General features: G+C 39.0%; 1 long non-coding RNA gene across 1 annotated transcript; it reads right to left on the bottom strand.

Annotated features, from left to right (window-relative positions):
• Positions 1-3,446: 3,446 nt before the first annotated feature.
• On the bottom strand, positions 3,447-25,956 carry LOC308660513. The gene is made up of 3 exons (XR_014024750.1): positions 25,929-25,956; positions 25,425-25,557; positions 3,447-3,637 (listed from the first exon to the last, which is right to left on the bottom strand). It is a non-coding gene; the product is annotated as an uncharacterized lncRNA (long non-coding RNA).

Here is a 25,956-nt window from a genome sequence, read left to right as displayed (position 1 = left end):
GAATTGTGGCAGGTCACCTTAGAAATTAACCCCCATAGGAAAGTGGGACATGTCACCTAATATTCATGCCCCTACTTATCTTGAGAAGTCATCAAACTGAGATTTGTGCCTTAATCACCTTCAGTTAATAGTATCTTGGAAAGTATTGTTACTGTAAAATCTCAACCAAATGGCTGCCCATTTTTCCTTACATGGTTAAATCTCTCTGTTGTTCAATCTATAATGATCTGTTTGTTGCTATATTGTCATTTATTAGAACAGGTCTGCATTTTGGTACAGAATATATTAAATCTGTTCAAATCCTGAGTTGTTTCTAGGAACATAGAGCATTACTCCTTGTTCTGTGAGTATTTTACAAAATGTGTTTAAAATTTCTTTTGTAGGCGGCAGTTGCACAAATGCAATAGCTCATTTTAATGCCAGTCCCAGCAGAAAACAAAGGCAAATTACCAAAGGACGATAACTAATTAATTTTGCATGGTAAAATTTTATTCCTAAGACCGAATATGGAAAAATAACAGAGAAGAAATTTAAGACAGTATTGCATCTCTCCAGTAATTCATTCATTCTTTTTTTTAAAAAATCAAAAATACAAAAGGTACAATGACAAAACAATTATTTTGTCCACTGTTACACTTTTCTATTTGTTTTGTTGAAATGTTCTATCATATTTCTGTTTTGGAAGAGTGACTTGAAATTTTGCCAAGCTATATAGCATGCATGATTGAGGAGTCAACAATCCCTATAAACACTGTCCATATTGAGTGTTCTTTAATAAAATGCTTAGCTAATCTTTGTGTGCAATGGCTCCACATTCTGTTACCTAGAAGTTGTCAGATATTGTCACCTTGTCTGAGTTGAAATAGAAAACCCCTACACAGCTTAGACTCTTGAAAAGTATCCATTTATTTCTTATGTTCTTTCAACTGTTAACAATTCACAAGAGGATCGGCTCTCTTATCTGCAACTGCTGAATTTATACCGGGCCTTTGATGAGAGCCTGAGGTAGGTGCCTCCTTGAGGCACTTTTCTAGGTCCCTTTTTAAAAATGAGAACTGAGTTCAGAAGAAGATGCAAAAGGAACCTGCATTTGTTCTCACTGTGGAACAAAAAGCAGAAATTGTTTTATCTATTGTTAACCTTTTTTTCTCACCTCTTTATGGAGCCTATACCTGGTGGGGGGGGGACTTTTACAATGCTATGTTATCTGAAGCTGAATAAATGTGTATAAATCAGGAGAGAACCAGGCAGCAGCCAGCTGGCAGGAATACAATACACAATTCTGGAACTTCTTTCATATCACAGATATATTTATGATCAGTATGTCCGGGTATGTATTGTCCATCCACATTATCATTTAGAAAAGATTAGTTGTAAAAATAATTTTGTTTCTCAGTTTTTGTTTCAAGAACTAAACTACATTGAACTTGCCAAAATAAATACAGAGAAAAGGAGCATTTTTGCAGTTATTTTAAACCAGCTACAAGCCCATTCAGTGTGTTTTTGTTGTATATACCATGAATGTATGAGTTCAGAGCAGTCACAGCCAAAGAAGAAAGAGGCCTTATTCCTCTGAAAACAGATAATCTGCCTGCTCCACTGATTATATCAGAGGCCATATGAAAAAGGAATAAGACAACAACAGTGATGCAACAGAGAAACAGTATAATCTAATGGTTAAAGCTTTGCTTTTGGAGTGGGGAGATCCTGGATCAAGTCCCCACCTGGGCATAAAGCTCTGTGCATGACATTAGCACAATCATACTCCTTCAGCTCAGACTTAAACATAGTAGGCCAGTGGTGGCAAACCTATGGCACAAGTGCCAGAAGTGGCACTTGGAGCCCTCTCTGTGGGCACACACGCCATCGCCCCAGCCCAGTCTCCCCCCACAGCCTCCACCTCACCAGCAGCCCCCCTGGAGGAGAGTCACCGCGCGGAGCAGTGCAGCCAAGCACATGGCAGCTAGGCAGCAGATGATGCTGCAGGGCGCGGGCGGAGGGTGTGGCCACCATGGCACTGCAGGGCCACCTGGGCGATCTGTGGCGGGCCATGTATGGCCCTGAGGGCAGGGGTGGACAGGCGGAATGGGGGCAGGCCAGGGCCGGGGTGGTTTTGGGGCACTCAGTCTCTAAAAGGTTTGCCATCACTGTAGTAGGCCAAAGTAAGAGGAAACCATTGAAACTGTTCTGAGAGCTTGAGGGAAAATGGGATGTCAGTAAAACAAGCCAACAAATCTCCTTGGGACTTAGTTTACTTGGCCGCATCTCTGGAGCCAATGTAGTAAAATAAAAGGTAGTCGGCAAATAGAATTGCTCCCCCTTCTAATTCTGCAGAAATGAGTGTACCATCTTCTCTGCAGGCTAATCTTTTGACCTAACAAAAGCTCTTAGTTGACTATGGCAGTTACTCTGCTAAAAGAACAGATTTCTCTTATCAGCTGGGAGTTGGTAATACATACATGCTGCTCTGTGGACCTAGAAAATGGTTGAAATGAGAGCAAAACTAACTGCGATGGCAGCAGTTGTGAATGAAAAATGGCTTTGTTGCAGACATCCTATAAAAATGTTGTTTTTGAAGTAGAGGGGATGCAGCATTTCCCCTCCATATCTATCTAGTACCCCAACCCCTTTAAAATCAAAGATTAAAAGTCTGTCTTTTCCTGGCAATTGTATTTTGATAAATAATCTGAGAGAGAGAGAGAGAGAGAGAGAGAGAGAGAGAGAGAGAGAGACAATAACATCCACGTATCAAATCAAATAAAGCAATCCGTTAAAATAGCAGTTGAATTCCACACAGACAAAAGCACTGCAAGAAAACATTAAAATGCCATTAAGATAAAATCTATTCTTCTTCTAAAAAGAAGAATACATGGATGAAATGGTCTGAAAGAAGAAGAAAAAAAACTGTTCCTGGTTCAGAAAGGACTAATAATGAATTCTCTGACAGCCAATGTTTGCTTGTTAATCTTAGAACACTGCCAATTACAAGACAGGAGAGAGAGCGATATTAAATTTGAGCAGACTAGGTGTTAAACATTTAACTGCATTTTTTTACTATTTGACTTTCTTCAGCCTTGTGTGCTTTGTCTGTCCTGCAGGATTTATTAACCTGCCCTACAGAACTTGCAGAGCTAAGCTCCTCAGCCCTACGGTGGAGGGTTTCTTTACTCTAATATTCACCCCAAGCCATTTATCATTTAGTTTTTGTTTAGTGTAGGCTCCACCCACCAGCTGATTACATCCCAGATTCATTATCTTTAGAATTTAACATTGCAATTTGATCTCATACTAGGAACCAATTCCAATTCCCTCCCAGTGATTGACGGTGAAGAAGATGGAAGAAAACCTGGCAAACAAGGCACCTCCATTTAATCAGAGTTGGAGGATATCCTAACTGTAATATTTTGTTTCCAAAATACAGGAAGAAGGATAAAATAGCAGTTAAATTCAACACAGAGAAAAACTTCTCAAGAACATCTTAAAATGCCATCAAAATAAAACCTCTTCTTTAAAAAGTCCAATATTGGTAGAACTTGTGGATTTAATAGCCTGAAAGAAGAAATTCCCATACATTTTCAGGAGCCACCTGCTGCTGGTACAGTTCCAGGATCAATGGAGAAAATAAATGAGAAGAAATCTAGAAGAAAACATAGGCAACCAATGAAGAATCAAAATGGACATTCTTCCCCAAACAACCTCATGCCAGTTCAGATTAACCGAATATTAAAAAATAAAAAAATAAACAATAAGCTGCAATTGCAAGGCACCCCTGATGTACGTATTAAAAGATCTAGAAGTGCTCTTGATGGGACTTGTGGAAAAATAGGAATGGTCTTGTGAGTCAGATGGTTGATTCACCTCTCTCAGTTTTATTGACCAGCTCTAGATCCAGAGTAACAGAGGGTTTCCCCAGGCTTAGTGGGATCATTAAAGTTAGGACCTTTTCGTACAAAGCATTCAGTGAAGTGACCAGACTTTCCAAACAAAGATTTGTATTTGGGTATAGCTGGATCAGAATACATGTTGACTCAAGTTCTTCTCTTCACACCAGGAATATTGTGTGCTTGCGGGTCTTTTGGGAGAGCAAAAGAGGGATTCAAGCCAGGACAGAACTGATATGCTAAATGTGCATGTTGAACCTGTGGTTAATATGCAAAGGAAGATAAATCTTCTGTGAGAGAGTTTGTGTTCTCAAACTTTGAGATTAGGATAGGCTCCTCAGATAAGATTGACTTGCTGACATTTAAAAAGAGAAGGCAGTAGATATTAAAAAGTCAACACTGTTTGAAAGCAAGACTCAGAATGGATTTGTAACATTTCATCTGAGCTACGTATATAAGTGGATGACTGATCCTCAGCCAGTGCACCTGAACCAATGCGCTGGACTGCCTCCCTTATGCCACAATGACTCCAAACAAGGCTACATTTGTGCATCATGTTTAGGCTGCCTTCAGGGTTTACCTCTTTTCGGAGTATACTGAGCTTTGTACAATCCAAACGTACTGGGTCCACACAACCTGGTAAGTCACACAAAATGCCAACAAAGCTTGCTAATGTACAGTTAACCTTAACTGATCTGAGAGTGATGTCTGAATGCTTGTGTGGAATGTTCATTTGATCTAGCAAATTGCATGAGTGAAGACAGACCTAACTTCCATGAAATTCAGCTGAAAACAAATAGGAACCCTAATACCCTTAATCATTTTCAAACCAAATTGAATTTGTCTGATATCCTGATTGAACTGATCGAAAGTCATTAAATTAGCAAGCTTCCTTTTTTAATATAAGACTATTTATGGCCTGTATTATAGCTTTCCCTTTCCAATGATGTAACTCTACAAATGCACATTCGATTAAGGAAAGCAACCTTTCCCTGAAAGTACAACAGAATAAAGAAATCTGACAATGAACAGTAGCAACTAAGATAACAATTGGAATCATATTAATGGCCTTTCATGGGATTTGAATCAAGCTGCACAACCTTTTTTTTTTACTGGGAGCTTCAAGATCTGCAAAAGTACTATATGTCACAGTCTAATTAAACCAAAAACAGGAGTTTGTTTTATTGGAAGCAATCTTCCAATAACTAATGCTGACAAATTGGGGGAGTGGATAGGAAAATAATGGATAAAGAGGCTTTGCCTCTTTGCTGATTTTCTGCCATTTCACGAAGACATTTCTCTTCTGACAAACCAGAGCTGGGCTTTTTATTTATTGGCAGGGGTGGGGGGTGGGGGGAGTATGCCTATTTATTTTTTATTTAGCTAATGCAAGATTGCAGAACACAGTAAGGTCTCAGTTTGGCTAATTTGGCCTCTAAAAGCTTAGATATCCTAACTTTACAGAAATATTTCTCTCCACAGCTCTAACCCACCCCAAGCAATTTTTTAACAGAAAAATGGCATATTATCTACTGGTCTGCCATATCTTCACAATATCCTCTGAGATGTTAACCTAATCCCACATAATCAATGTTATCACCACATTAATTAAAATACTAGGTTTATAACCAAGAAAACAATGTATGGATAGTATCAATAATATAATAACCTATTACTATTACTTTTACAAACCTTTCTACCAGCACAGATGATGATTATTATTTTTTTGGCCTTCTCTTTTTCCTTAATGTTAACTATGGCAGGCTGAGAACTCTGTAGTTATGCCAAGTTGTTGCTTCTACTTTCTAAGCAGTGGATCCATAAAATGGAAAGATCATTTTATTTTGAACTTGGAACACTACAACTCATTTTGGCAGTTCTGCCAAACTGTTTTGGATCAACTGCAATTTGGCAGAAATAAACCTAGAACTTTTGGGTTGTTCCAGGATTTGGAAGAAATGAAATGAAATCCAGATCAACAAGAGGACAAGTCTAGTGCATATCATAACTCTCTCCCCTTGGCAGCTGTCAGAGTTACTTTGTCTAATTTTCTAGTGTCTTCTCTTTCTTCCTTCTCCTCATCTGCCAGCCTTGTCTCAATATCAACCCATCAAAAATATGTTTCAGTTTCAGACACAGATTTTGCAGAGAATGTCTTGCATATTCTTTTCTGGGAGCAAAAAGAACATTATTACTCTAATGATGACAGACATTGCTTCAGTGATGCCATAGCTTTACTGGCCTTATTTCTTTTTTGCTACATTTTCAACTCGTTGCTATGAAGCACATTCTTAATTCTGAGTAACTATCTTTCCAATATTGCCTAATTGGCCAGTTCAATTGTCATTGTGGTAATTGACATACTATAGGAATTGTAATCCATTGAATAGGGCAGGGGTCAGCAACCTGAAACAGTGAAAGAGCCACTCGGAACCGGTTCCCTCACAAAAGGAAAAACTGGGAGCCGCAAAAAATGTGTGCACATGCGCGTACATGCGCGCATGCACAGAACAGGGTTTGACTGAAGAGTGGAGCCAAGGTGAGAAATGCACTTACCCTGCATATTTGAATTGATTGGTTGAACTTTTTTAGTCCCACTTTTTTTTTTGAACTGCACATGGCAGAGGACTGGGAGCCGCAGGAGACGGCTGAAAGAGCCGCATGCGGCTCCGGAGCTGCGGGTTGCAGACCTGTGGAATAGGGGGTCAACCTAGCTTTCAAAGCACCTGAAAGCAGAACAAGAAGCAGTAGATGAAAACTAATCAAGCAGAGAATCAACCTAGAAATAAGAAGAAATTTTCTGACAAAACAATTAATCAGAGTCATTTGAAATGAGATGGACAGTGAATCAATTCAATAAATAAATAATCAATCAATTAATCAATCAGTGGAACAGCTTACCTTCAGTAATTGTGGATGCTCCATCACTGGAGCTTTTTAAGGAGAGACTGGACAACAATTTGTCTGAAATGGCATAGGGTCTCCTGCTTGAGCAGAGCATTGGACTAGAAGACCTCCAAGGCCCTACTAACTCTGTAATTCTGTTCTGTTATTATATTTGGAGAGCACCAAGCTTGAAAAATAGATATATATAATAACAAGAAAAAGACAGTATCAAGTGAGATTATACTTTTTAATGGAAAAATTATGCCAATTATGGTAAACTCTAATATGGTTTGTTTTATGTTGGTGTTGTATGAATCCAGACAATTTAGGCTTAAATAAACTATTTAAAACAAAGCATTATTTAGGAAAACATATGTCCTAATGTATTCTTTGTCTCTTTTCTGATCCTAGGTAGGAGATGATGATCTTAAAGATGACCCTAGGCTTGTTTCTGTTTTGTTAGTAACGATGAATTTCCAGAGCAAGAATGTGGATTATATGAATAGGCAACTGCCAGATATAACTCTGTGTGGGAAACAAAAAAATCATTTTCCAAAACAAAAAGCTAGATTTGAAGGCAAGGTGGAATTTGAGTGAAAAATGCTGTTTCCATTGTTGGTAATAATTTCCATTCTTAAATAACTAAGGATTTAGTTCTAATTTGTTACGTTGAATCATCAGGAAGCTTCAACCAAATTCTTCCTGGAACAAGAAGCCTGAAGGCATATGACTACAAAGGCTAATTCATAAAACTTTTATCCTAGATTTAAATCTAAATTAGAGTTTTCTCTTTCCAGGTTTTACTCTGTGTAACAGTAAACTGACTGTTTCTCACATTCACTTGATGGTAACAAATGACTGAACATTCTCTGCATCCTTGCTCTAAAAATGTTAATTACTAACAGAATCCAAACAGGCTATGGCAACATATTTGTGAAATACCATGAATTACTTACTTGCATATTTGTTTATTTTTTGGCTAGCATGTAGTATCCTTGCCATTGTGATTTATTTAACAAACCACATTTAAATAAACCATGAACTAGGGCAATGTTTCTCAGCAACCCAACTGATAGGCCATTTTTATGTTCCTTACAATGATTTTTTTTCTCTGTCAGTCCAATGTTTGTCCCTTACAATTTACTAAACTAGTACCGGTAGTATAGAATATTTGGGTGAAGGACACCTGTAGTTTTCAAAGTTTTCTATGCTGCTAAAACATTATCTGTTCTTCTATCTCATGACATTGTTTCATGACCATTTAATCTCATGACCATGAACTGAGACCACATTCTCAATTTACATATTCAAAGTGATTTAATAAAAGACTAAGGTTGTACATATTAGACAAAAATTTGAAATCTATGCTAAGACAGTGTTCAAATTTGTCCCTCACAGCTCACCATAAGAAATTTTAACCAATTATGTTGTTGTTATATTAATATCTAATCTAATAAGATATTTATCAACACTTCATCTTTGATCTTTGGCAGAGGCTTTCTTGTTAATTTCTAAAACATTTGGTTAAAAACAAGTGAAGTGGACTTTTTCCCACCTTCTGCCAGAATGTAGAATGCTAGAATAGTTCATGTTTTTCTCTGACTGTTTGGTGCCATGTGGAAATCATCTTACTTGGGAACAGACTTTGGCCAGCTTTTGGCCTGTATGTCTGTTTGCCTTACACTATTGTTACAATCCTACTAACATTTTACCTGCTTACTTTTGAAAATGAATTTATTTCTAGTTTTAAATTTGTCCTTTAAAAATGTATTAATAGCTTCAGTGCTTTTTGTATTTGTTGTTAACCAACTTGGGTGTAATTTATACAAGAAGAGTACATGACAATTTCTAACAAATAAAGCCTAGCAATTATTGACCATTACAAATGTATGTGTGTCTTCCTCCAGCTTTATTTTCCTTGGCAATCTTTTTGCTTTTACTTCTCACTCCACCCACCAGTCATCATTCATTCTTCAGATATTAAGAGCATGGCGTGCACTTAAAGGACAATGTTCTCATTGAGAAATTATTGTAATATGTTTCCAATTAACATGTGCTGAGAAGTTTCTCAGCATGATTTTTTTAATGTATAGTTTTTAAACTGAATACAGATTTGCTAGTTTTGAGGTAAAATATTTATCTAGTGCATAACATAACATATCCAGTATTTTATGGGAACTTGAGGGGGGCATAATGGATTTTACTACTTTATATTGTAGCTATCAGATGAATGTTGGATCATTACAGCTCATTTCAAAAAATGCAAATCATCTACAATATTTCACATGACTGTGGACAGATTAAAACCACTTTAGGAAGTCAGGGTCTGACCTGAGAGTGAATAGCCACCAATAGGCAAATGAAAATGTTGGAAAATCTATTTTCAATTCCAGTGTGCATCAGTTGTGAAACACCTCACTAAGAGAACATACCAGCCACAATACTGTCAGTTTTCTGATTCCAGCTGAACACATTTTGCTTCTTCAGGTGTTTTATCATATTTATCATATTTTATCTGAGCTTGGTTGTACAAGCACTGATGATGTTATCTAGTTTGAGTAATGAAACATCTGCAAGAAAACAACCAAGCTCAGAGAGCACCAAGGACCCTTCCTTTCAACCCTGAGCTACAAATATCTTCTTTTATTTTATCACATTGTTTATCTATCAATATGGTGGGATGGAAGGGAATTGTTTGATTACTTAAAACGTGTTTGTTTCGGTAGGGTAAATAATTATGGACTCAACATTCATGAATGTTAATACATAATATTTTTAATAAATAAAACAGAGGTTTGGATTGTTTACATTTAACACAAAATGAAAATAATTACTTCTGAACGGCCTTCAACTGTTGCTAAAGAAGTATTCTAAGAAAGGAAACCATAGGTTGAATAGACTTTGAAATCACCTAGCTAAAATGTTGCACCAAGCTGTCTTGTGAGGATACAGGAGAAAACATGGGAACATCATACTGCAGGGGTCTTCAAACTTGGCCCTTTTATGACTTGTGGACTTCAACTCCCAGAATTCTGGGATTTGAAGTCCACAAGTCATAAAAGGGCCAAGTTTGAAGACCCCTGCCATACTGCATTCCTGCTGCTTGAGTCTGCTTAAGCTATTCCCCTATATATAAGAACCACATTTGCTAATTGAAACCACATTCTTTTAACTTAGAAAAAAATAGATACGTAACAGCTAGAGAACATTTATCTATGCAGCTGCTGGCTTGCTGCCATTGGGCAGCAGAATCCTAAAAGCGACCCTTGTTTTATATGCCAGTGCAATTGATCTTTTGCCTAGCAGCCAGAAATGATGTTAGTTGTTAGCTTTAACAAAGCCAAGTGACTACAGCATCTCTGCTATGCGCTGTGCATTGAATAACTAACTCTAAAGCAAAGTCACAGGCATGGCAGCACTGAGCAGTTGAAGAAAGGAAAGATCATAGAGGAAGGCTGCCAAGAAAAGAGACAAAATTTCAGCTGCTGCCAAAAACATATTGCAGTTGGCATTTGGTTTCCTGCAGATGTCAGACATATTCCATATGGAGTTAAAGGGTGGTCCCTGTGCTGGATCCATGGAAAGAAAATTCAATAGTGGCAGCAACAGATGAGGCAATGCCAAATTAGGATAAAAATGAGAAGCGTAGCCTGGTTTGTCTAATAAATTCTGTTTCAGTGGAGCCCTAGGAAAGAAAACCCACAGAGTTTCCAGATGTCCTCCTTGTATACTTCCCACTAACCAACAAGCCAACCTAAATAATAGATCAGATATGTTCCCAGATGGAGAGGATGCAATTGTGCCCTTTGACATAATTTTGCAAGATACAAACTTGCAGCTAAATTATTTGCTCCAACTTGTGGTCTTTCAGACATTCCATGCTCAAAGCAGGTGAAAAGCCAAGTTTATTCTCTTTCCCAGGAATGACTGGGATAGGCAATGATGTATCCTTTAAATATTATGGATAATTCACATATCTGTGAATTAGCTCTATCTGTTGTCATTAATAAAGTTTAATCTGAGTCCTGGAAGGCACCAAATTTCATTATATACATATTTGTATGAAATGTGGTGAGTGATAAACCTGAGAAGGAGGAGATGCTTAACAGTTTAATCGCAGTTGCTAATTAGGTTTATGCCACATTACATGGAGAGGAAGTCATAGCCTCTTTTCAAAAACACATTCGTTGAATTGGGATGGAGAAAACCAAAATTCTCAATGATTAGCAAGACAGTGGTTTTTCTGTACCTCCAAAGACACTTTTTATATACTTCATGGTAGAAGCCATTAATCAGTTCTGCATTCTCAGGAAGGATATCACTCATCCTGATATTGTGAAGCTTTTAGAAGCTCCAGTCATTGCATATGTTTTTAAAAATAGCACTTAGACTTATATACCACTTCACAGTGCTTTACTGCCCCTCTAAGCAGTTTTATTGCCCCCCCGTAATCTAGGTTCTCATTTTACCAACCATGGAAGGATGGAAGGCTGAGTCAACCTTGAGCCAGTGAGAATTAAACTGCTGGCAGTCAGCAGAATTAGCCTGCAATACTGTATTCTAAAAGGGACGCGGTGGCTTAGTGGGTTAGGACGCTGAGCTTGTCGATCGGAAGGTCAGCAGTTTGGCGGGTCGAATCCCGAGTGCCGCGTAACAGAGTGAGCGCCTGTTACTCGTCCCAGCTTCTGCCAACCTAGCAGTTCGAAAGCACGCAAAAAATGCAAGTAGAAAAATAGGGACCACTCCGGTGGGAAGGTAACAGCGTTCCGTGCGCCTTTGGTGTCTAGTCATGCCAGCCACATGACCACGGAGACATCCTCGGACAAGCGCTGGCTCTTCGGCTTTGAAACGGAGATGAGCACCGGCCCCTAGAGTCGGAAACGACTAGCACGCATGTGCGGGGGAACCTTTACCTTTACCTTTTACTGTATTCTAACCACTGTACCACCACAACACATACCCATATATGCACATAACACAAAATCTGTTGCTGACTTTTATATAACAGGGATCATTTCTCACTAAAGTAGCAGAAAACTCTGCTTGTGAAAACTTCTTTCAGAGCAGCCATGAGTTTGTTTATATAATCATGTTTTTCATGCAAGTTCTTGGCTACTAACACAAATGAGCTAGCTATCTGAGATGGAATGGAATTGCTTTCTATTTGGTGCTAGTGGCAGAAATACAAGGAATCATACTGTGTTTTTCAAGCTGTGTTTCTTAGTATCTGCAGAGGATGAACTTGGGTTCCTTGTAGGATAAAGTCAATAAAGGCAGCTAAGCTTTTCTTTAGGTTAGGTTATATACTGGTCCTAGCTTTCTTCAATGGGCATTTCCTCGGGTACACCTATCCACAACAGAAATACTTCAACAGACATGTTCCTTCTAGGAAGCAGCTTCAAAATTATGTATTAGTGGCAGGATTTCTCTTTCCTTCCCTACATTCAGCACTGAATATTATTAAAGTCCCAAATCTTCTATTTGAAGGATCAGTTTGGAAAAACATGCCTATTTGAGTAAAGCTTGTATTCCAAAGTCTCAGAAAGTTTGGGATAAAAAAAACTTGCTACAGAATGCTGGCTAAAAGTAGCCTGACTATGCTTTTGGTTGTGGCTCAAGTTGGATCACTAAATTAGGAAAACAGTCTATCTACATTAAATTCATGTACATGCTTATTTGAAACAATTGAACAATGTGAAGTTTACTTTAAAGTAAACATACATAGAACTGCATCACACTTGAGCTTTCTAAGTCAATATGAAAACTATTTTCTTCTGGAGATTAAACCTGATCTGACTTTTGAAAGAAATATATTTTTGGAAGTAAGCTGACACTGCTGTATTCATTATAAACAAATGAATTCACATTAAACTAAACATCCATTCTTTGTCAGATCAGGCTTAGGTGTACAGAAAGGGAAAATAAAGCTATTCTGAAATTTACAGATAAATTTATTTTGATTTAGACCTTCATGATGTAAACATTGTAAACTATTTTTTTCCTTGGTGGATTGGGTGTGCGCATGCAATCTAACTTAAACCAAAGATTAATCATATTTAAAAGCTATTGAGTTCATTATTTATTTCACAGATAACAAGTGTGTTTAATATTGGTGGACATCCTAACATTGCTGAATAATATTTCTCTTTTTATTAGTAGCTCAAGTAGAACAGGAAACCCACTCACCACGAAAAGATAGTAGATAGATGATGGTAAGAAAACAAACATCACTGGAAAGCATTTTTTCTTCAGAGCTCTAGAAAATGGCTTGCAGAAGAAGTTAATAGAATAAACAATTTTTTAGAAACACTGACTTTGTACTGAGACACAATTGCGTATCAACAACAGACCATTAACCGATTTTTTTGCTACTGCTTCCATTCCTGCTATGAGTCTATTTTATTAAAAATGTCCTCATATGATGGTGATCTGTTCTGGTGTAACTTCTGTTTAATGTTGGTTTAAGAGAACCAGGTTGGAGGAAAACCTGAAACCTTCTCATTTTTGAAACGCCTTCAGTTAAATCAAAATTGTTTATAAACAATTTATCAAATATGGAATTGAACAGACATAGCTAATTAATCAACCAGTTGTTCTTGCCCAAAAGTGTTACTTTTAATTTGACATTCTGTTACATGTTACTTTGGTTCCTCAGGATGAAAATAACAGCTGGTAAATTAGGATTTCCAACTTGAAGTGAAAGAGCTCTAATGACAATCATTATATATAAACAAGAATCAAGTCTCCACAATGATGAGGTGAAACTGTACCAGACAGCAGTTGTGACAGCATGAGCAAAACTCCACCCTTTTGTATCCGTGTTGATACAGAAAGCATGTCTTTCAAAGGATTTGCATAGTGCTAATCTTTCTTCCCACAATCTTTTTTTGAATTGTCATTCCACTCTGCCCTTAGAAGAATAAGCCAAGCTTGGGGGCGGGGGGGGGGGGATACTGGAATAATCTATCTTGGTTTTGTTTTTTTCCTTCCCTCTTTGTACTTCATCCAACTTCTCCACTCAATGTACATTCAGGAAGAAGCAGCCAAGGAAAAGACTTATGGAACTGTTAGGAACAAGAACCAAATACTGGTGTACAACTTTCCCTGACTGCTTATCCCCTAAATATATTGAGACCAGAGCTTCCAAGCAGCTACTGCCGCCAGTGGTTTATCCATGTGTCCTCTGTTGGTCTTTGAGTAAAACATTTACTTGATCAGAAATAACCTTGTTTACTGCACAGCTATGCGGCCATAATTATTTGACCTTAACTTTAGCTCAAAATGTGGGCCTTACCAACCATGTAGGCCTTTCCTTAATTATGTTAGTAATTTTAGACAGCACTCTAAGTTACAGTCCTGTATTAAAAATAAAAGTGCTAAAGACTGTGAAATTATTGTAAGCAAACTAGTGCGTGCACAAAAGATCAGTGTGCCAGTGTGAGGCGGCCTGGGCCATGACTAAGTAAGCCATTTTGTCTTAGTTTGGTTTCTACCACACCAGGTAGTTCTTTTGAAGGTAAAATGAAGACACAGCCTTATTTCTTCATTGCTAGAAATAAAGAGGGATATAATTCTAATGAATAATAACAGTTATTACTAAAGCATAGGGTCAGCTTCACTATCAAAATAGTATTTACTCATAGGGTATAAATAAACTGGCTGATAAGACTTAGTGTATTGCCTCCCATTTCTTTTCAGACCCTTGACCTATTGGTGTATGCACTTTCTATGCCTGGATCTTTAATAATTCCATCCCATTGACACCTCTGCTGAAAGATTGGCCAGATAGCAGTCTTGAGCCTTGTTGTTGTTGTTAACTGTGAAGTCGTGTCCGACCCATCGCGACCCTATGGACAACATTCCTCCAGGCCTTCCTGTCCTCCACCATCTTCTGGAGTCCATTTAAGCTCACGCCTACTGCTTCAGTGACTACATCCAGCCACCTCATTCTCTGTCGTCCCCTTCTTCTATTGCCCTCGATCTTTCCCAGCATCAGGCTCTTCTCCAGTGAGTCCTTCCTTCTCATTAGGTGGCCAAAGTATTTGAGTTTTAGCTTCAGGATCTGGCCTTCTAAAGAGCAGTCAGGGTTGATCTCCTCTAGGACTGACCGGTTTGATCGCCTTGCAGTCCAAGGGACTCGCAGGAGTCTTCTCCAGCACCATAGTTCAAAGGCCTCAATTCTTTGGCGCTCAGCCTTTCTTATGGTCCAACTTTCACTGCCATACATTGCAACTGGGAAGACCATAGCCTTGACTATACGCACTTTTGTTGACAGGTTGATGTCTCTGCTTTTTAGTGTGCTGTCTAGATTTGCCATGGCTTTCCTCCCAAGGAGCAAGCGTCTTTTAATTTCTTGGCTACAGTCCCCATCTGTAGTGATCTTGGAGCCCAGGAAAATAAAATCTGTCACTACCTCCATTTCTTCCCCATCTATTTGCCAGGAATTGAGAGGGCCAGATGCCATGATCTTGGTTTTCTTAATGTTAAGTTTCAACCCAAGTTTTGCACTCTCCTTCTTCATCCGCAACAAGAGGCTCTTTAGTTCTTCTTCACTTTCTGCCATTAGAGTGGTATCATCTGCATATCTTAGGTTGTTGATATTTCTTCCGGCAATCTTAATTCCAACTTTTGATTCATCTAGCCCTGCCTTTCTCATGATGTGCTCTGCATATAAGTTAAATAGGCAGGGCGACAGTATACAGCCTTGCCGGACTCCTTTCCCAATTTTGAACCAATCAGTGGTTCCGTGTCCAGTTCTCACTGTTGCTTCTTGACCCGCATATAGGTTTCTCAAGAGACAAATAAGATGGTCTGGTACTCCCATCTCTTTAAGAACTTGCCACAGTTTGTTATGATCCACACAATCAAAGGCTTTAGCATAGTCAATGAAGCAGAAGTAGATGTTTTTCTGGAACTCCCTAGCTTTCTCCATGATCCAGCGTATGTTGGCAATTTGATCTCTAGTTCCTCTGCCTCTTCGAAATCCTGCCTGTACTTCTGGTAGTTCTCGATCCACATACTGCTGAAGTCTAGCTTGTAGGATTTTAAGCATGACTTTACTAGCATGAGAAATGAGTGCAATGGTGCGATAGTTTGAACATTCTTTGGCACTGCCTTTCTTTGGAATTGGAATGTAAACTGATCTTTTCCAATCCTGTGGCCACTGTTGAGTTTTCCAAATTTGCTGGCAAATTGAGTGTAGCACTTTTACTGCACTGTCTTTTAAGATTTTGAATAGCTCAGCTGGAATACTGTCACCTCCACTAGCTTTGTTGTTGCTCAGCTTTTCTAAGGCCCACTTCACTTCACATTCTAGTATGTCTGGCTCGAGGTCAGTGACCACCTCATTGTGATTATCAGGGACGTTAAGCTCATTCTTGTATAGTTCTTCTGTGTAATTTTGCCACCTCTTCTTAATCTCTTCTGTCTCTGTTAGGTCCCTGCCATTTTGGTCCTTTATCATGCCCATTTTTGCATTAAACGTTCCCTTCATCTCTCCAATTTTCTTGAAAAGATCTCTGGTCCTCCCTATTCTATTGTTTTCTTCTATTTCTTTGCATTGTTCATTTAAGAAGGCATTCTTATCTCTTCTAGCTATTCTCTGGAATTCTGCATTCAGTTGGGCGTATCTTTCTTTTTCTCCCTTGCCTTTCGCTTCCCTCCTTTCCTCAGCTATTTGCAAAGCTTCCTCAGACAGCCATTTTGCTTTCTTGCATTTCTTTTTCTTTGGGATGGTTTTGGTTGCTACCTGTTGTACAATGTCACGAACCTCTGTCCATAGTTCATCAGGCACTCTGTCTATCAGATCTAATTCCTTAAATCTATTTGTCACCTCTACTGTATATTCAACAGGGATATGATTTAATTCATACCTGAGTGGCCTAGTGCTTTTCCCTACTTTCTTCAGTTTAAGCCTAAACTTTGCAAGGAGAAGCTCATGGTCTGAGCCACAGTCAGCTCCTGGTCTTGTTTTTACTGATTGTATAGAGCTTCTCCATCTTTGGCTGCAGAGCATATAGTCAATCTGATTTCTGTCTTGAGCCTTACATAAGAAAAAAAAAGAATGGCTAAGTATCATTTTATCAGTCTCATTTCTTCAGTATTTGCTGTTTTATTATCCCAAACATATTTTCTAAATCACATTTGACTTTCCAAAATAGTTTAAGTAATACCATAAAATAATTAGGGTATATTTCTATATTTCAGGGTAACTGCCCTATTGTCTTACCTGTAATCTGAAACTAAATGCCAAGTAGCAATAACATTGTTTCCTTATAAACAACCATAGGTGCTGAAGTATTCTTCAGAGCTGCGCCCATGGATATAGGATGGAATTACTGAAAGTGATCAGATAACTATATCTGTCCGATGGTGATGGGGGCAAAAATGCAAAAAATGCATACATGATGATCACAATATGTACAATGACCATTCACAACATAATGGCCACTTATAACAAACATTCTTACACTGAGTGGAAGTAGAAATTTTTTTTATCAATATTGAATCTATATTTTCTGAAGAACCCTTCCCTTCATATGCAATCATACAGTCAGGTCCAGAAATATTGGGACATCGACACAATTCTAACATCTTTGGCTCTATACACCACCACAATGGATTTGGAATGAAACAAACACAATGTGCTTTAACTGCAGATTGTCAGCTTTAACTTGAGGGTATTTACATCCAACTCGGGTGAACGGTGTAGGAATTACAACAGTTGGCATATGTGCCTCCCACTTGGTAAGGGACCAATAGTAATGGGACAATTGGCTTCTCAGGTGTTCCATGGCCAGGTATGTGATATTTCCTCATTACCCCAATTACAATGTGCAGATAAAAGGCCCAGAGTTCATTTCAAGTGTGCTATTTGCATTTGGAATCTGTTGCTGTCAACTCTCAAGATGAGATCCAAAGAGCTGTCACTATCAGTGAAGCAAGCCATCATTAGGCTGAAGAAACAAAACAAACCCATCAGAGAGATAGCAAGAATATTAGGCGTGGCCAAAACAACTATTTAGAACATTCTCAAAAAGAAGGAACGCACCAGTGAGCTCAGCAACACCAAAAGACCCGGGAGACCACGGAAAACAACTGTGGTGGATGACCGAAGAATTCTTTCCCTGGTGAAGAAAACACCCTTCACAACAGTTGGCCAGATCAAGAACACTCTCCAGGAGGTAGGTGTATGTGTGTCAAAGTCAACAATCAAGAGAAGACTTCACCAGAGTGAATACAGAGGGTTCACCACAAGATGTAAACCATTGATGAGCCTCAAAAACAGGAAGGCCAGATTAGAGTTTGCCAAACGACATCTAAAAAAGCCTTCACAATTCTGGAACAACATCCTATGGACAGATGAGACCAAGATCAACTTGTACCAGAGTGATGGGAAGAGAAGAGTATGGAGAAGGAAAGGAACTGCTCATGATCCTAAGCATACCACCTCATCAGTGAAGCATGGTGGTGGTAGTGTCATGGCGTGGGCATGTATGGCTGCCAATGGAACTGGTTCTCTTGTACCTATTGATGATGTGACTGCTGACAAAAGCAGCAGGATGAAGTCTGACGTGTTTCGGGCAATATTATCTGCTCACATTCAGCCAAATGCTGCAGAACTCATTGGACGGCGCTTCACAGTGCAGATGGACAATGACCCAAAGCATATTACAAAAGCAAACAAAGAGTTTATGAAGGGACAGAAGTGGAATGTTATGCAATGGCCAAGTCAATCACCTGACCTGAATCCCATTGAGCATGCATTTCACTTGCTGAAGACAAAACTGAAGGGAAAATGCCCCAAGAACAAGCAGGAACTGAAGATAGTTGCAGTAGAGGCCTGGCAGAGCATCACCAGGGATGAAACCCAGCGTCTGGTGATGCCTATGCGTTCCAGACTTCAGGTTGTGATTGTCTGCAAAGGATTTGCAACCAAGTATTAAAAAGGGAAAGTTTGATTTATGATTATTATTCTGTCCCATTACTATTGGTCCCTTACCAAGTGGGAGGCACATATGCCAACTGTTGTAATTCCTACACCGTTCACCTGAGTTGGATGTAAATACTCTCAAGTTAAAGCTGACAGTCTGCAGTTAAAGCACATTGTGTTTGTTTCATTCCAAATCCATTGTGGTGGTGTACAGAGCCAAAGATGTTAGAATTGTGTCGATGTCCCAATATTTCTGGACCTGACTGTATATGAAATACCAGCTATTGACTCTTACTTCTTAGTTTTTCATCTTAGCTTCAACTTTGTTCCTATATAACTACCTAGTCAATTTCTATTTTTTAATCTACTAAGAGGTCTGTGAGCATTTTTCTATGATTTAGAGCAGGGATGTCAAATTGCCGCCACATGGGCCGGATGCATCATGCCAAAACCGCACCCACCCCATTACCGGCAATGGGAAAAACGTTGCAATATGTCGCAACACGTGACGTGATGTCGCGAGTTTGACACCCATGATTTAGAGTTTAGAATCAGCATTGATTTCATAGTCTTAGTTGTGTATTTGGAAGTTGAGCTAATGTATTGCTAGGTTTGCTGCAGTATCAGTGAAATCCAACAAAGTTAGCACTTCTCCCCATGACTATTTAATTGTCCTTGATCGGGCATCACACTATACTAGTTAAATTCACTGTCCTTACTACTGATTCCTATCCTGCCTTATAGCACCTATAAGTTAATAGTTCTCTTGATTTCAGGTGTGCAAAGCATGTTAAGTAAAGCCATTTGTGAAACACTCAATCTTGTGAACTATCAAACTTCCTCTTTCCATTATATATTCAAGATGGACAGTATTTAATATTTATTTGTTATGTATATGTAGGGGTGTGGGTCTATACATAGGCTGTATATAGTATGTCTAGGTGTGTGTCATGTATGTTTCACTTTGAGAGCGGGCAACTAAATTTCATTTTTGATGTGCGCCGTTGTGCCTACAGTAAAAAAAATGACAATAAAGGTTATCTTATATTATCTCTTATCTAGATTTGCTGCCTTTCCCCTTTTTCCAAATGTCACTGGTCCATGAGAAACCACCTGCCCAATACAAAACCGTAGTGACTGGCAGATGGCCGTGCCGCTTGGGTAGAAATCTGTCAAAACCCAGTACCTATCCATGCCTGGAGAACAGCTGTTCTGGGGGATGAAGGACTGCCCCATAAAACAGAAGAAGCATTAAGTCTGATACAAAAAACAAAAAATCTCATCAGGCAGCTGATGAGAAACTGCACATTAAATAGAGGGGCCAACTTTAAGAGTTAACTGGTGTCCAGATTTTTCCCATATTCCCTGAATCACCCGACAGCTTCACAACAGAAAAGCTGATAAAGTGCATCAGATTATACATACAGTCAAAAATACGTTGGGTAACTGTTGGCTTAGAGAAAACAACTGCTAAGGATAACTTAAGCCTATCTTAACACATGGGCTGAAAAATAATTCATTCATTATAGTTGCCCCAAAGACACTGGACAGTCATAATAAATTTAATAAGTAATAATGAAAAAGACCTCATTGGGATGTGTCAGAATTCTAACAAGAAACTGATGACATACTATAATTTATAACTAAATAGAGTGTGTGGCTGGAGACATCACACTTAGCCAACAAGCAGTTGAACTACATTATTGTCTAGTATCATGTGTAAATTTGGCGGTAGTGGCTTAGGAAAAACAAAATAATAGATGCTGCAGTGATATTTTTTGCCAGCTTCAGTCAAATCTTTGAAATGCTAAAGCAATTTCCCTGCTTTGCTTCTCCTGTCTACAGCTTACCTTCTGCTTTCACTCAGCAAACCTGTCACCTATAATTAATGCTTCAGTTGCTCCTGTGCTTTCTTGACCTTACTATATATGGAAAGAACACAGCAGCAGCTCTCTTTGTGAGATGAAAGAAATGTTAATATTACTGTCCAGGGAAAGAAAGCTCAGTGTTGCCCTGTTTCTGTATGCAGAGTACAGCTGTATGGACTGAATAGCCATCTGGTCACAGACCAGGGTCAGTGTTGGGAAATCCACAGCAGGCAGGCAGTTGAGCTACGGTATTTTTGGGAGGGGAAAAAACCCTCTTAAATATTAACAGACACATTTTTGCTTCTGTTGGACAGGTGCCTAATTCTGCAATAGCAAAACTCCTTAGCAGATATGTGGAGAAGGCTAGTTTCCTGCAGGCTGGAAAGTAGAAGCTGATCAGTTATGCTTAAGCATTGTTTAATGCATAAAAGGACTAATGTATCCTATTGTTTCTTAGCACATAATTAAGTGGCACTTCTTTTAGTATGCGGATGTTGAGTTGGAAATTAAGGATATTTTTTCATCTTTGGCCCTGAGTGCTGAATTGGGAGTAAATCTACTTACACTCTGCTCAAGTTACATTTCAGACATAATGATCCATATCTAATAAACCATGAGTATATTGCCTGAAAAAGAGTTATATGCCTGGTTGTTTCTTCATTCATTCTTACATTTGTCACCTTTTAAACTGGGCCAGAGAATCATGTAGACATTTGGAGCACTGAATTCAATTCCCTGTTCCATGAATGAATTCAGATGAAAGCATTCCTAACTGGTGCCTGTCCGGCATTTCCTTAAAGAGGAATTTTAAAGAGATTTAAGGTGCTGGTACTTATCTTAAAGCCCTACATGGCCTAGGCCCGGGATATTTGCAGGACCGTCTGCTGCTGGGAACGACTTCCCGTCGCCCAGTACGCTCACACAGAGAGGGCCTTCTCAGGGTGCCGTCGGCTAGACAATGTCGTCTGGTGACCCCCAGGGGGAGGGCCTTCTCTGTGGGAGCGCCAGCCCTGTGGAACCAACTCCCCCTTGAGCTCCGGATGGCCCCGGATCTCCAGTCCTTTCGCCGCGGCCTTAAAACTTTCCTTTTTCATCAGGCTGACCTGGACTGACGACAGGGTTTTTAAAAATGTTTTATAATTTTAATTGTTTAGTTTAACTTATTTATTGGGGCTGTTTATTTAATTTAACTTTTGTATTGTTATTTTTATTGTTGTTAGCCGCCCTGAGTCCTTCGGGAGATAGGGCGGCATATAAGTCCCAAAAATAAATAAATAAAATAAATAAACATAGGCAGCAGAGGGAACTCACCACTCCCCTCAGTGATTTCCATGGATCATCTGTTTTTATTGGAATATGCTTTCCTGTAATTATTATGCTTATTAAAAACCATTATGCTATAAACTGTACCAATAGCTTGCTCTGTTCAAAACAAAGAACCATAGTTAGTTTTCATAGGGGAGATCAATCCTGGCTTGTTTAGTTAACCACTCTGAAAATTAGCCCCACACTGTTCCAGTTCACTCAAACTAATAATTGCAGCAAAAATGAATGTTTTCCAATCTCATAGAAACTTTAAAGATAGACACAAAGCTAGGGATTCATCCTGTAGTACTAAATTATTGGAGAGCGTTACTGAAAATCAGCATTCTTCTGTATCATTCTATAGCTGAGTTCCTCAGCCAGAAGGTGATTTGTTTTTATTTTAGCATTATCTGAGAAACCACACATAGCATTAAATATCAACCAGGCTATTATCTGGATCTAATGATTTAAGTCCTCCTGTTGTGAGAAATACATTTTAAACACATGAGCAAGCATACTTTTGGGACAGAGAGAAGAAGAAATTCTTGCAGGACTAATATTCCTCTTATATTTTGGCACATTCCAGATGTATTGGATTGGAAAGCTCATTGTCCCTACTGGAGACATTAAGAAAAATCCAAGATGATGGACAGGACCATGTGCTCAATCTTCCCCACCCCCAACTCTTGATTATTTTTTTTACCCCAACCCCCACTCCCTTCTGTGAATGCTCCTGATCCCCAACCAAGAGAACCATAATGATTTTGAATTTTTGCTTTTAAATGCATCAGGAAAGCATTTTGCACCTGAAGTACCTTTTAAGTCAAAATGAAGCTTTTACATTGCCATCAGTCCATTTCAATTATACAGAGGGATTTATTTATTTATTTATTTACATACCTATGTACTTACTTACTTACTTATTTCTGGTATTTATTATTTTTACAAGTAACTCAATGTGGCAAACATATCCAGTACACTTTCTGTTGTGTACTGGGTTCATTGCGCAGGAATGAAGAAGAGGTGAGTGAGTTCAGCAAAGAGCATGGTTTATTTCTTGCAGGATCTGAACTAGAGAACAGGGCTGCAGCTGCAGCAATTTATACCTTAGCCCCTAGGCTGCGGCCAATAGGTTTGAAGCAACCTATTGCCGCCTAGGGGCAACCAATAGCAGCGCTGGAGATGGGTTGTCTGAGATGCTGGGAGCTGTTAGCTAGCTCCCTGCTCTAGCAACCTACCAGCTGTTACCCCGTGGTGTTAACAAGTGAGCCCAATACATTACACTTTCCTCCTCCCAATTTTTCCCACAACAACAATCCTGTCAGGTGGGTTGAGTTGAGAGTTGAATGACTGGGCCAAAATCACCCAGATGATTTTCATAGCCAAATGCTTCTAATTTCCATTTCTCTAACTTTCCTGTTTTCTTGTTTTTTACCAGGAGCCATCGAAAAAGAAGACACAACTGGAACTATTCCATGATGTTGTTTGCCTGGTAACACTGGGATATTTTGTCTTGAAGGCATCCTAATAAATTATTTCTACTATAAGAACTCACTGAAATTAGATGCTTTCAGTCTGCATTTATCTCAGAATGTTCCTGCTGCCATAGAGACTTTGGCAAGGGCCTACTCACTAATTTTTTTCTAGTGAAACAACAGCAGTCATTTTTGCATGAAAGGATATTACATCCCATCCTTTCCAAGCACACCCATCAGCTTTACCCTACTTGATACCTATAATCCTTCAGTCTGAGCAAAACCAGGAAAAATGAAACATGCATGGATTCTGTTGGGTTTTGTAATAATTTTTAGACTGATGTAGATTCCAATATCATGACAAGAATTTCCAAGAGTTCCCACAATCCTTCACTACTGTCATGTGTGACTCACTTATTTTAGAAGAAAGTGCACAGAAGTCCTGGGTCAGTTCAACACCAAAACCAACAGTTTTGTGAGGTTTTTTCCCCAATATATTCTTTCAAAATGGAAAAGGTCATAGTGCAGCTTACAGACTACAGTAATAGGAGCAGATTTTATTAGGAAAGACTGGGTTTTCTTCAGTTTGTTTATAAGCTTTCATTATCCATATTTGTCTTTGTAATTAGATGCCATCAATAGATCTCATAATTCTAATAAAAAACCAAAACAAAATAACCCCTGCAATCCAAAGCAAAAAACAAACAAACAAAACAGATGCAACAAATCTGCCTTCCCCTGTATTCTTACAAGGCTGGATAACATATAGACTCAATCCAATGAATGACCAGGAAGTGGCTGTTTGCTCAGTCAAGTCATAATACAATAATCTATTTATCATTCCTGTAAGGAGCTATTTCAAATACCTCTTTTGTACCTTCTAGAATCAAGCATTTCCTAATCAGAAACTACACAGACAGAATTAAAAAAGCAGTTCCTCTAGAATTCTTCAGTAATTTTCTTTGAAAGAATGTCCCTGGCTAATTAAAACAAAAATAAGTGATTACCGAGGATTAGGCCTATTTCCTGGTGTAAAAATAGAACGTAGAAGTGCTTGATTATCTGCTGACCTATTTATAATTAATTGTATGTTTCATGAAGAGCAGTGTGAAATGCATACTTTTGGAGACTATTCAGGAAGTGTGCCTAATTAAACAGGAACATAGTTCTTGATATATTTTGACTGCTGGATTGTTATTGCCTTGGCAGAGATATGGCATCTTTTATGGCTTAACTCTCCTTACCCACCAATGTAAAATTATTTCACTGACTTTCTAGATCCAACACAACCTCTGAGCCCTCCATCCTTCCCCCCACTTCCTCTGGAGCTGCTCAAGAAGTTCTTCTTCTCTTTTCTTTCCATTGTTGGTAGTGCTCACCTCCCTAGAGATTTTTCTGATGCTTTCTAATACGGTCTCCAAATTGTTTCCTAAACCCCAGCTATTTCATGGCACTACCCATTATTCTCTCTATTCTGCTTTAGTGGAATTCAAATCATTCCTCTTTCATCTTTGCCTCACTATCTTCCCTTCTTCCTGTTATGTCTCCTGTAGAATTACAGATCAAAAGGCCCTTGGGGGTGGGTCAAAGATCTGTCTTCTGATACTCCGTAAGAATACACCTTAACATGAGCAACAACGTTCATTTCAGCCAAGGTATCTTTTCTGGTGGCTGGAGGATTCCTGTGGGCTAGCAACTGTTGCACTTCTAAAGTTGTAGAGAAATGTACATATGCCACCAAGTGGTGAGGCCTTGTTCAAACATTCCAGAAATATGACTGTGAAGGAGCTTTAATAAATACTTACTAAATTATTACTCTAGGCATATACAAAATGCCCTTGAGGCTCATGCATCTTCTTATAAATTGTACTAAGTTAATAAAACTTTTGGGTAGCTGTAGATTTGCTCAGGGAAAGGTGCTTGATCCCTTCCCGTTTGTGTTGGAAGTACTGAGGCGCTTCCAGGTTGAAAGGATTAGCTGGTGACATCACTGTTGCTCAGGGGATGCCCCTCCTTTCATGTCCCCGTTAATGTGCCGATCAAAGTGGTACCTATCTATTTACGGGCAATTACTCACTTTCAAACTGGTAGGTCAACAGGAGCTGGAGCAAAGGATGAGAGCTCACCCCATCACGCAGCAGGACTCTAGTCTCGAATGTGGGCTTCCTGATTGTCAACCCACCGTCCTAACCACATGAGCCACCACACTCCTATAAGGTGGTTGATAATAGAAATTACTTTATGAAATGAACTCTACAAAGCTGACTGTGTGATGCCTAAGAGTAGAAGTAGCCTCATGCTGATGACTTGAAGTTAAGAATGGCTCATTTTTTGCTCAAAATGCGCATATGTAAGATAAGGCTCTCTCCATATTTAGCCATTCTTCTTCCCCTTTCTGTGGAGGTTTGTGAGTTATACCCTGTTGTGTACTGGGTTCTTTGCACAGGAATGAAGGCGAGGCGAGTGATTTCAGCAAAGATCATGGTTTCCCTTCTCCCTTCTGGAAATGGCAGCCCCGTTTCCTGCCGCTTCTCCTCCCGGTGTAGCCCCTCCCTCTTCCCAAAAGCAATTCTTTGCTAACCTGCTTTCCAGCTCTGGCATGTTTCTCT

This window comes from Vipera berus, assembly GCF_964194415.1.
Source record: "Vipera berus genome assembly, chromosome: 1".
Lineage (NCBI taxonomy): Eukaryota > Metazoa > Chordata > Lepidosauria > Squamata > Viperidae > Vipera > Vipera berus.
This window is presented reverse-complemented; position numbering and strand designations above follow the sequence as displayed.